The following is a 10,316-nucleotide window of genomic DNA, read 5'->3' on the forward strand; positions in this document are numbered from 1 at the left end:
CCGGGACTGAATCGGCTTACCCTACCTACTTACTATCATCATACTTTACCTTCGTTATTATTGTTATTCATTTTGTTATAAGAATTATGTACTGAAATATTATTGAGGATATCAATTACTTCTGTATTTTTTTGTTTATTATCACTGATATTTTCTATAGCATCACATTTATTTAACTTGTTGCAGTCAGTTAGGTTATTATTCAAACATTTCTTAAACTTTGTTACCTCATCGTAGTTTTTATCTCTGCTATTAATAACATTTTTTTCAATATTAGCCTTATTTCCTGTAAACAATAGATACTTTGATAGTATATGCAGTATGTATAAGTATAAATCATACAAAATACAATTTTATATAATTTATATCAATTTTATTTCTTTTATTTATATAAAACATTTTTTATTTATATAATTATATAAAAAATAATATCACTTCTGAGTTTTTTATTAGAGTAGCATTATTATATCAAAAGTAGAGTCTCTCTAACCAGAACCTTTCTGGTTCTGACAAAATTCTACGAGAGAGAAATCCTTCACTATCGCTTTCTCTTTTTATCTCTTTCTTTGTCTCTTTTCTATCTCTTTCTCTTTTTCTTTCTCTTTCTCTTGCTTTTGCCAACCAATCAATTGGCGAACCAATCAAAAGTTGCTATTATATGGCTAGACTTTGATTAGAGGGACTCTAGATTAAAAGTAATTATATTCTTGTCAATGTATAATATACAATAAATAAAAATCTAAAATATTTTTTTATTTAATTTATTACTCACATACTGTTACTAACATTATTGTATAACTAAATTCTTGCAAAAGTCATCATATTTACGTATTTACTATGTTTACTATTATACTATATTTATTACATTTATCCAATACCATTATGAATATTGTATACTTTACCTTTATTATTTCTGTTATTTTTGGGGCAGTGAGAATTGGGTTTTATATTTTTTCTTCTTTTATTATTTTTCTTTAATCTTTTGATAAGAATATTAATACTTCTATTAGATACTATAATATAGACACATAAGTGTTATTAGAACAGATGCATGTAATTTGTATCAAATGAGGTAATAATAAACGATTTTTGGCGTGACTCTAGTATAAGCAACCAAAGGGTACCAAACTGTACCAGAATCAATAGCAACCACCGATAGCAACTTCGGTATATATACCAAACCATATCAAACAATCACCAAAAATCGCCTGATATTTATGATCGTTTCAATAATTAGATTATCTTGTTATGAATCTTATTCCTATAATTTTAATTTAATAAAAAGTAATTTTGAACATTAATTAAATTTTTGTGAATTTTTTTAAGGAAACCTATATGAATTATGGTATTGGTATTTTTTCTACATGAAAGTACACACTTTTTTAAGAATATGTTAAATTTTTTTTATTAAAAAATATTCAATATTGGCGGAGTATTCTTGGGTTCTGTCGACTGCCGCAAAAAAAAGGTCCTCCGCGGTGACCACTCCCATTTCATCTGTTATCATCAGAATAAAAAAAAACCAAAAAAATTATTAAAATTGACACTATAATTTAGTATTTGACGTAGGAGTTTTTGAAAATATCGATTTTTGACAAAATGGCGGGCGTTTGAATTTAAATAGCGATTTTTAGGGAAAAAATTCGGGTTTATTTTGCCGATAAAAAAAACTAAGTCACTTAAAAAAAATCCTACGACAAAGACTAGATAATTATGTATAGAATAACCACTAGAAATTTCAAATTGATCGGTTCAGTAGTTGCCAAGATATTTTGGTCACCGATTTTTAACATGGTTTCGAGAAAAACGCGTTTGAAAATTGAGCAATGAATAAATCGCGAAATTTTTTAACTTACATAGAATCATTAATTCCAGGTCCGTAATATAAGTCCTCCATCTTGTTTGGAATCCCCATATTATCTCCATCTCTTTTTCGAACTTTCTAGGTGTATATTCCCCCTTAATATTATTTTAGGTATATTAGAATTTAAATTGGTTGCAACATCTAGAAGACATTTCTTGTTACCTAAAAATCAATAAATTTTATATAATCTTATACACATTTAACATTATACGTTGCAAAAAAATTAAAAACTGATTTTTTCCAAAATATTGAGATTTTTTTAAATAAAAAAGGAATATATAAATATATACTTTGTTCAATAAATTTATATATCAGCAATACACATTGGCTGCGGTCCACTTGATGCTACAAATGCTTCGAAGCATTTCTCTTCTCCTTTCTTTCAATGAAGAAAGAAGAAAAACGCTTCAAAGCATTTATGCCCAATTTCTTCACCGTCGGATAACTCTATCCTTCGGTTAACCTCACTCTTCATCTCTTTCTAAGGAGGCAGTTAGAAAGTGATGAAAAGTAAAGTTAACCGAAGGATAGAGTTATCCGACGGTGAAGAAATTGGCCATTACAGTGTCAAATGGGCCTCATCAACAAAGTACCACTGAAAGTATTGTCGGCGAAATCCTTATCAAAATATCCCAAAAATATTCGGTACTCTTGTTTTTCAATTAACATCGATAGGCATTAAGTATTATTTACTTACTTTTACGTGCTATTAGACGGCCTTTATGTTTATAACGAATGTCTTTTACACCATATTTACCAGAATTATTTAATAGTAAAACAAACATCTTTGTATTAAAACAATATCACAATCATTGTACTATTATTGCTAGATTAAAGGAACGTAAACTGATCACAAACGCGTTTCCAACATTGGTAGGATTGCTAAACTTTTCTTCGCGAGTATTTCGCTGTTTTTGCGCGCGTAAACACGTCTGAGTAATCGAACCAATCGAAGCACTGCGCAGCATCGCATAGTAAGCAAATTGGCCTATCACGGTCGAGAACGTAAGGCTTTTCTCTGATTGGTTAATTTGTAATTGTCAACCAATAACCCCAACCGTAGAGACCCTAAAAATGCTTTTAGATGAGAGCGTCGAGCGTCAAGCGTCAATACCCTTGCGTAGATATCTAAACATGCAGATCGTGCAGATTTCAGCGTCAAGATGCTGAATAAAATGATAAATGGCTACTGACTAGAATTAGACGCGTCAAGACGCTGAAATCTGTGCACGAGACATCTGCGCAAGGGTGCAGCGCGCGTGTTTGACGCTTGACGCTAGACGCACGATGTTACCATGTAATGGCATCTTAGGCCGGTATTCATAGTCGGTTCTTATATTTAAGACCGTCTTAAGTACAATCTTAAGCCGTCATGAACCAATCACAGAGCCATATTAGCATCATAAGACATTATACTTAAGACAATCTCTATATATAAAGGAAGATGTCCTGACTGACTGACTGACTCACTGACTCATCAACGCCCAGCCCAAACCCCTGAACCGAATTTTTATCAAAAGTATATGAAATAGGGGTAGAATTTTCCGGGGAGTGCCACTATGTGTATAGTTTTTTGTTACCGATTTTCTGGAAACTGATTTTTTTAATTTTTCCTATTTTTTGAAAAATAATTGATCAAATCTCAACAAATTATAGATCAAACAGGGGTAGAATTTTTCGAGGAGTACTATGAAGTGTATAATTTTTCGTTACCGATCTTTTGGAAGCCGGTAACGAATCGAAATTAATTGACCGAATCTGAAAGAATTGTATATGAAGTAGGGGTAGAATTTTACGGCGAGCGCCATAATGTGTACAGTTTTTGTTACTGATCTTTTTGGAAACCGGTTTTTTAATTCTTTCAATTTTTCGGGAAATAATTGATTAAATGTCAAAGAATTATACATGAAGTAGGGGTAGAATTTCCCGGAGAGTGCTATAAAGTGTACTATTTTTTATTACCGATCTTTTTAAAAACCGGTTCCGAATGACCAAATCTCCGGGAGAGAGGGAGAGAGAGGGAGAGAGGGAGAGAGAGGGAGAGAGAGGGAGAGAGAAGGAGAGAGAGGGAGAGACTATTTGCGTGTCTGATTACATATGTCCTCCGGGGCGAAGCCCGGGTAACCAGCTAGTCTTGAAATAAGAACCAACTATGAATACCGGCCTTAAAGGCCCGGACACATAAAAAAAACTTAAGCAGTAAGGCCGGTATTCATAGTCGGTTTTTATATTTAAGACCGTCTTATGCGGGGTATACAATGCAAGTTGTGGGTCGTAGGGTGAGTGCACCAGTGAATGAACAGTCACCAGTGAATGAACAGTATCACGTTTTTCTCGAAAAATAAGGTGTCAGCATAGTCTCTGGTTTCCGCACTTTTTTGAAGCGGAATTTATGTATCGTTATGTAGCAGCACCACTCGTCACATACATGAAGTTTGCTCGTGAAGTAATATTATAAATTGTTTTCGACGAGTGTGCGGCCCATCGCGTGAAATTGATAAAAATAAGTATGGCCGCTTCCCCTCTTCACTTATAGGTAATATTATTTACTTAAGAAGTGTCGAACAAGTCATGATATTGTTTTCTCTGATCAATAAGATGCCTAAACCTTCGTTTTGCACAATTTTTATGATCCTACTTAACCTCAAAATACTCTCAAACTCAATGTTTACTTACTGGTTCTGACAACCGCGATTTTTCCAGTGAATGAACGGCACCGTTCATTCATTGGAATATGTAAATCCAGTAATTGAACGACATGAAAACGACGGCGTTCATTGGAATCCGTAATTCCAGTAAATGAACGACATGAAATTTGATTATCTAGTAATGCTGTGAGATGTTATTTGAATTAAAATGTTTTTTGATAATATTAATACCTATCAGAATTGAATTATTTTTGTTGCGGGGTACAGGAAATATCTAGTAAATATCTGATCATCATTTTTTTAGCATACTGTATAAGATTATGGCATAAAGAACACTGATATTTTTATTGGTATACTTTTGATACATGCATAACAGAAATTATACCTAGCTTTTAGAAAACTATGAGATCAAGTGAATTCATAGATATTACGTATAATTCCCCGTAATTTTTAAGATGTCGGACATATCAGGAGTGGCTAAATCAAGGTATCGAAGATTTAAATACAGCGAAAAGGACTTACAGAACGTTTTGCTTGAGATACGAAACAAATCATTAACATTATCTAGAGCATCAACCAAATATGGAGTACCAAAAGGAACTCTTCATAATAAAATACGGGACAAGGTACCAGGAATTCGAAAAATGGGCCCGCAAACCATACTATCGGCAGAAGAAGAATCAAAATTGGAAAAGTGGATTATCGATAAAGCAAAAGTAGCTTTCCAATGCATCCTGAAATGGTGAAAGATGCTGTACAAAGTGTTCTGAAGGAAGATGGTCGAGAGAATGCATTCGTCGATGACAGGCCTGGGAAGAAGTGGCTGTCTCTGTTTCTCAAACGGAAACCAGAAATAGTCAAAAGAAACACTGAGGTTATTTCTCGGGCAAGAGCGGCTGTAACGGAAGAAAAAATACGAGCTTGGTTCGCTGAAGTCATCAAATTCATGGAAGAAGAGGGTGCCGCCGACGTATTGACAATCGCATATTCAATTGCGATGAGATTGGAATGCACACGTGTCCAAAGACGGGCATTGTTCTCGGTCCAAAAGGATTCAAAAATCTTTATGAAATCGCAAGTGGTCCTGAGAAAGAATTGATCACGGTATTGTGCACATATTCTGCCGCCGGAAAAGTGCCACCTCCGATGGTGGTCTACCCTTACAAGAGGATCCCTGGCCACATTGCTGACTCATTTCCTGACGGATGAGCTATCGGTCGTTCTGATTCTGGGTGGATGGTGTCAAGCACTTTTTACAAATACTTGGCAAACGTATTTTATCCGTGGTTAGTGGAAAAGTACATAAAGTTTCCGGTCATTATTTTCCTTGACAGACAAAAATCACATTTGAGTCTCGAACTGTGCACATTCTGCATTGAGAAAAGAATTATTGTGTACTGTCTACCACCAAATTCCACTCATATCATGCAACTGTGCGACGTATCAATATTCCGACCGTTGAAAGTTTGCTGGAAAAGAATCGTTAGATCTCATAAACAAGAATCAGACAAAGCTATTATGAAGGCAAACTTTGTTACCTTGTTTAAAACGGCATTCGACAAATCAGCCAAGAAAGAAACAATTACGAATGGCTTCAGAGCATGCGGGTTTTTTCCATTCAACCCTGATGCGGTTGATTACGCAAAGTGCATTTCAGAACGACACAAAGTCATACGAAATAAAACATCGAAGGACGTTCCGACTTCCGACAAATACGCGATAACGAAGAGAGTTATAGAACACATTCTAGGACCGGATGCAACAGATACACTCATACAAACATACCACGGATGCGACGACTGCGACGATTCCCTATTTAAAGTGTGGAAACTATGCATGGAAAGATCAAACAGTTCGGATCTTCCCAATATGAACGCGGAAATTCCATCAAACCAGGAATCTGATCTCAATGTCAATGATGTAACGGATCAGATACAAGAAATTAGGGCTCCGCATTCTTTGGACGGACTTGGTGCATTGAATGAAATACCTATCGAGTTTATAGAAAGTGACGTTAATTTTTCCCTGACCAATATTGCAAACGAATTGCAAATGGTGGATGAATCAAATCTCGTGGAATATCCAACCGTTCAAGCTCTTATGACATCTACTTACATAATCGAGAGTACTGTACTGGAGTCCAAAAATCCCAAAACTAAAGAGACCGATGTACATAATGTTCCAGCAGATAAAACGTCCCACAAGATTGACGTAGTTGGGATGAAGGAGACGCCAGTAGAGCAGCCCGAGTCCACAAATCCTATATGCAAAGAGGCTGATGTAACGAGTGTTCCAACAGATCAAACGTCCCACAAGATTAATGCAGCTGAGATGAAGGAAACTGTAGAAGAGCCCGAGTCTAAAAATTCAGAAATTAAAGAGACTGATGTACCACCTAGTGTGTTCCAGAAGATCAAACGTCTAAGAACAAGCCAACAATTTTGAGCAACGTGGTTATTCGCCAGGCGTTCCACACAAGAACCGATGATTCTCCTAATAAAATTTGGAATAAACACCTTCATTGACCCAAAGTTGGCGACAAACCAGTAAAGAAAGGACAAAAAAGTGCTGACTGAGCAGGTACCCTTTGCGATTACATCACAAAAATGGAAAAAGATGAAAAAAAAAAAAAAAACGAACTACCGGAAAAGCAAGAAATAGCTGCAAAAAAAGTTGCATTAAGAGAAGAGAAAAAAAACAGAAAAAAGAGGAAAAGTCTAAAAACAAAATTAAGAAGGAACCACAAGAAAAGAATAACTCCTGTATGAAAAGAAAGAATGCAGTCGTGAAGAAAGTCAAAGATATGGACAAAAACAATAATACTGACGAGGATAACGGGATAAATGCAGCATTGCCGGCAGCTCGGAGACGTCGCACAGTGGGGCGAACGCCTCAATTTACAGTCATTTGCTTATAACTTCTACATTTTTCAATGAAATGACTTGAAACTTGACATAAGGGGCTACATCCACCTAAAAAATTTTTTTTTGCATTTTTTAAAAGTTTTAAGTGTTGAGAATATATCCTGAAAATTTTACATCGATATCTGTAAAATTGACAAAATTATAGAATTCCGAAGAAAACAAGTTCAAGCGTTCGAGCTCCGCTATCTGACACGGCGCGCACGCGGCGCACGGAAAATATCGCTCTATCGGTATTTTAGGTTTCAGTTGTCCTCTTGATCTTGTGTATTGTTGCTCTTCTGTTCTGTATTCGAGTTTTCGAATACAGAACAGAAGAGCAATTTGAAGCGTACGTAAAGTGATAATAATGGCATCGAAAATGAAAATTTCTCGAGAAACAAGAGCTTCTACTTCATTTAGACGAGACAGATCGAAGAAAAGAAAACGACCATTGAATCCATTCGAAAGCGAAAAAGAAGAAGAAGCAAACACGAGTGCGTCCGCAAAAAAATTACAGGACTTGAAAGATATCAATGTTCCGATAAATGAATCTATCGGATATGTGATTCTGAACTTCCTAACTGTGTTTTCTGCAGTAAGCGACTGTGTGAAATGTAAGCATTGTGGAAACGACGTGAAATTCAATCGCGCAAGTGAACGAGGTTTGGGCTTCAAAATAATAGTGATTTGCAATTCATGCCCACCTGTAACCATCTCGTCTTGTCCGTACATGGGAAACACTTACGAAATAAATCGAAGATTTATCTTTGCTATGCGACTGCTGGGGATCGGATTATTGGGAGCAACAAGATTCTGTGGAATTATGGATTTGCATCGACCAGTTTTTCAGCATACCTACGGTCTGATCGTGAATAGCTCAGTACATGTTTCAGACGCTGTTTGCAAAATAATATTATCTTGAAGTGTTGAAGAAGAAAAAAGAAAGACGATGGAAACGAATAATTTGGAAGAAATAGAAGGACTTACTGTTTCGGGAGATGGAACATGGAAAAAACGAGGATTCAATTCCTTGCATGGTGTATCAACTATCATTGGTCACTATAGTGGTAAAGTTCTCAATATTTTAGTAAAATGCAGTTATTGCAAGGCCTGTGAATTTTGGAAACATAAGATAAATACGGCAGAATATCTCGAGTGATTTGAATCTCATCAAAACAATTGTTCTGCTAATCATAAAGGATCGGAGGGAAAAATGGAAGTCGACGCTATTCGTGAAATGTTTGAGCGATCTGAATCCAGTTACGGAGTAAGATATATCAATTATATAGGCGACGGTGACTCGAAAACGCATAAGGGAATAGTGGATGCTTCTCCGTACGGTCCTTCTGTTGTCATAAACAAAAAAGAATGTGTAGGCCACGTTCAAAAACGCATGGGTACAAGACTTCGCGCTTGCAAAAAAAAACCACGGGTCTCGGTGGTAAAGGCAAATTGACTGGAAAACTGATCGATGAACTGACAGTTTATTACGGCCTCGCCATCAGAAAAAACTGCGATTCTGTGACAAAAATGAAGGATGCTATATGGGCCACATTTTACCACAAGTGTTCAATGAATGAAAAGCTTCGACACGATAATTGCCCTCAAGAACCGGAATCGTGGTGCTCGTGGCAGCAAGCAAAAGCCACAGGAACTCTTCAGCATTATGAGCATAAAACGCCACTTTACGACGATGTTATCAAAGCAATTCGTCCGATATATGAAAATTTTTTGAATAACAATTTATTGGAGAGATGCGTCGGTGGATTCACTCAAAATGCAAACGAAAGTTTGAACAACATTATTTGGCGAATAGCACCAAAAATCCAGAACAGCGGTGCATCAATTGTTCAAATTGCTGCAAACATTGCCGCATGCACTTTTAATGAAGGTGCTAGTACATATTTACTAATGATGCAGGCACTGAACATCGATGATGGCCGAAATTGCGCTACATACTGCAAGAATCAAGACCGAGAGCGCATCAATTTGTCTGATATTCGAGTGCAGGAGGCGACGCGCGAAGGAAGAATTGCTCGCAGACAAAAGCAATCCTCTTTCTACGAAGCTGCAATTGCTGCTGAGGGTACTTTATATGGTCCTGGAATTGATGACTAGAGGTAAAGTTAAAAATTCTTTACTTAACAATAGTAGAACCATACTTGAAACTTTAAACGCGTTTTTCTCAAAACGCTGTTTTCGAAGCTGGTGGACATCATATCTGGAAAACTACTCAATGGATCGTTTTGAAATTTACACAAAATACGCTGAGAAACATTTAGAGGTCGTTGACGATCTTACTTTTTTTTAATCAATCTTTATTTTTTAATAATTACGTAAAAATGACGACATTTTCTCACAGATTTTCCATACCCGATTTTCAGCTCGTTGCAATTTTGTTTAAAAAATCGATTTTAAAAATCGGCGATCGTCAACGACTCGTTTTTATTGTTAACTTGAATAGTCCCTTTGGTTTTTTTATTTCAGATCGACCAATTCAACTGCACAGTATCCACCGCCGAACGTGTCGGAAAAAAACTTATCATCTGCCGGCAGCCATAACTTTTTTATTTTTAGACATTTTGTAATAAAAAAAATTTTTTTAAGCTCTCAAAACATGTATCTTTAAGTACAAAAAAATTCATGTCATTTTCATTAATTGTTTCTGAAAAAAAAATCTGAATTTTGACCTATTTTTCGGGCCTCTAGGTGGATGTAGCCCCATAAATAATGTACGATTATTAAACATTTAGTGTATGAAATCAAAATTATTTAATTAACAATTTTTCATAAAGCGCATAGATGATTTTTTTAATTTTTTAAATACTTTTTAGTTTAAAAAAAAATCGGTTCTATTTTTAAAAACATTTTTTATTTTATATTTTTTTAGCGCTTCATTAA

The 10,316-nt window shown here is 35.5% G+C and overlaps 1 pseudogene; it reads left to right on the top strand.

The window, feature by feature from the left end:
• Positions 1 to 8,628: 8,628 nt before the first annotated feature.
• On the top strand, positions 8,629 to 10,047 carry LOC139812348 (uncharacterized; annotated as a pseudogene).
• The last annotated feature ends 269 nt before the right edge of the window (positions 10,048 to 10,316 follow it).

Source organism: Temnothorax longispinosus, chromosome 1 (genome assembly GCF_030848805.1).
Source record: "Temnothorax longispinosus isolate EJ_2023e chromosome 1, Tlon_JGU_v1, whole genome shotgun sequence".
NCBI lineage: Eukaryota > Metazoa > Arthropoda > Insecta > Hymenoptera > Formicidae > Temnothorax > Temnothorax longispinosus.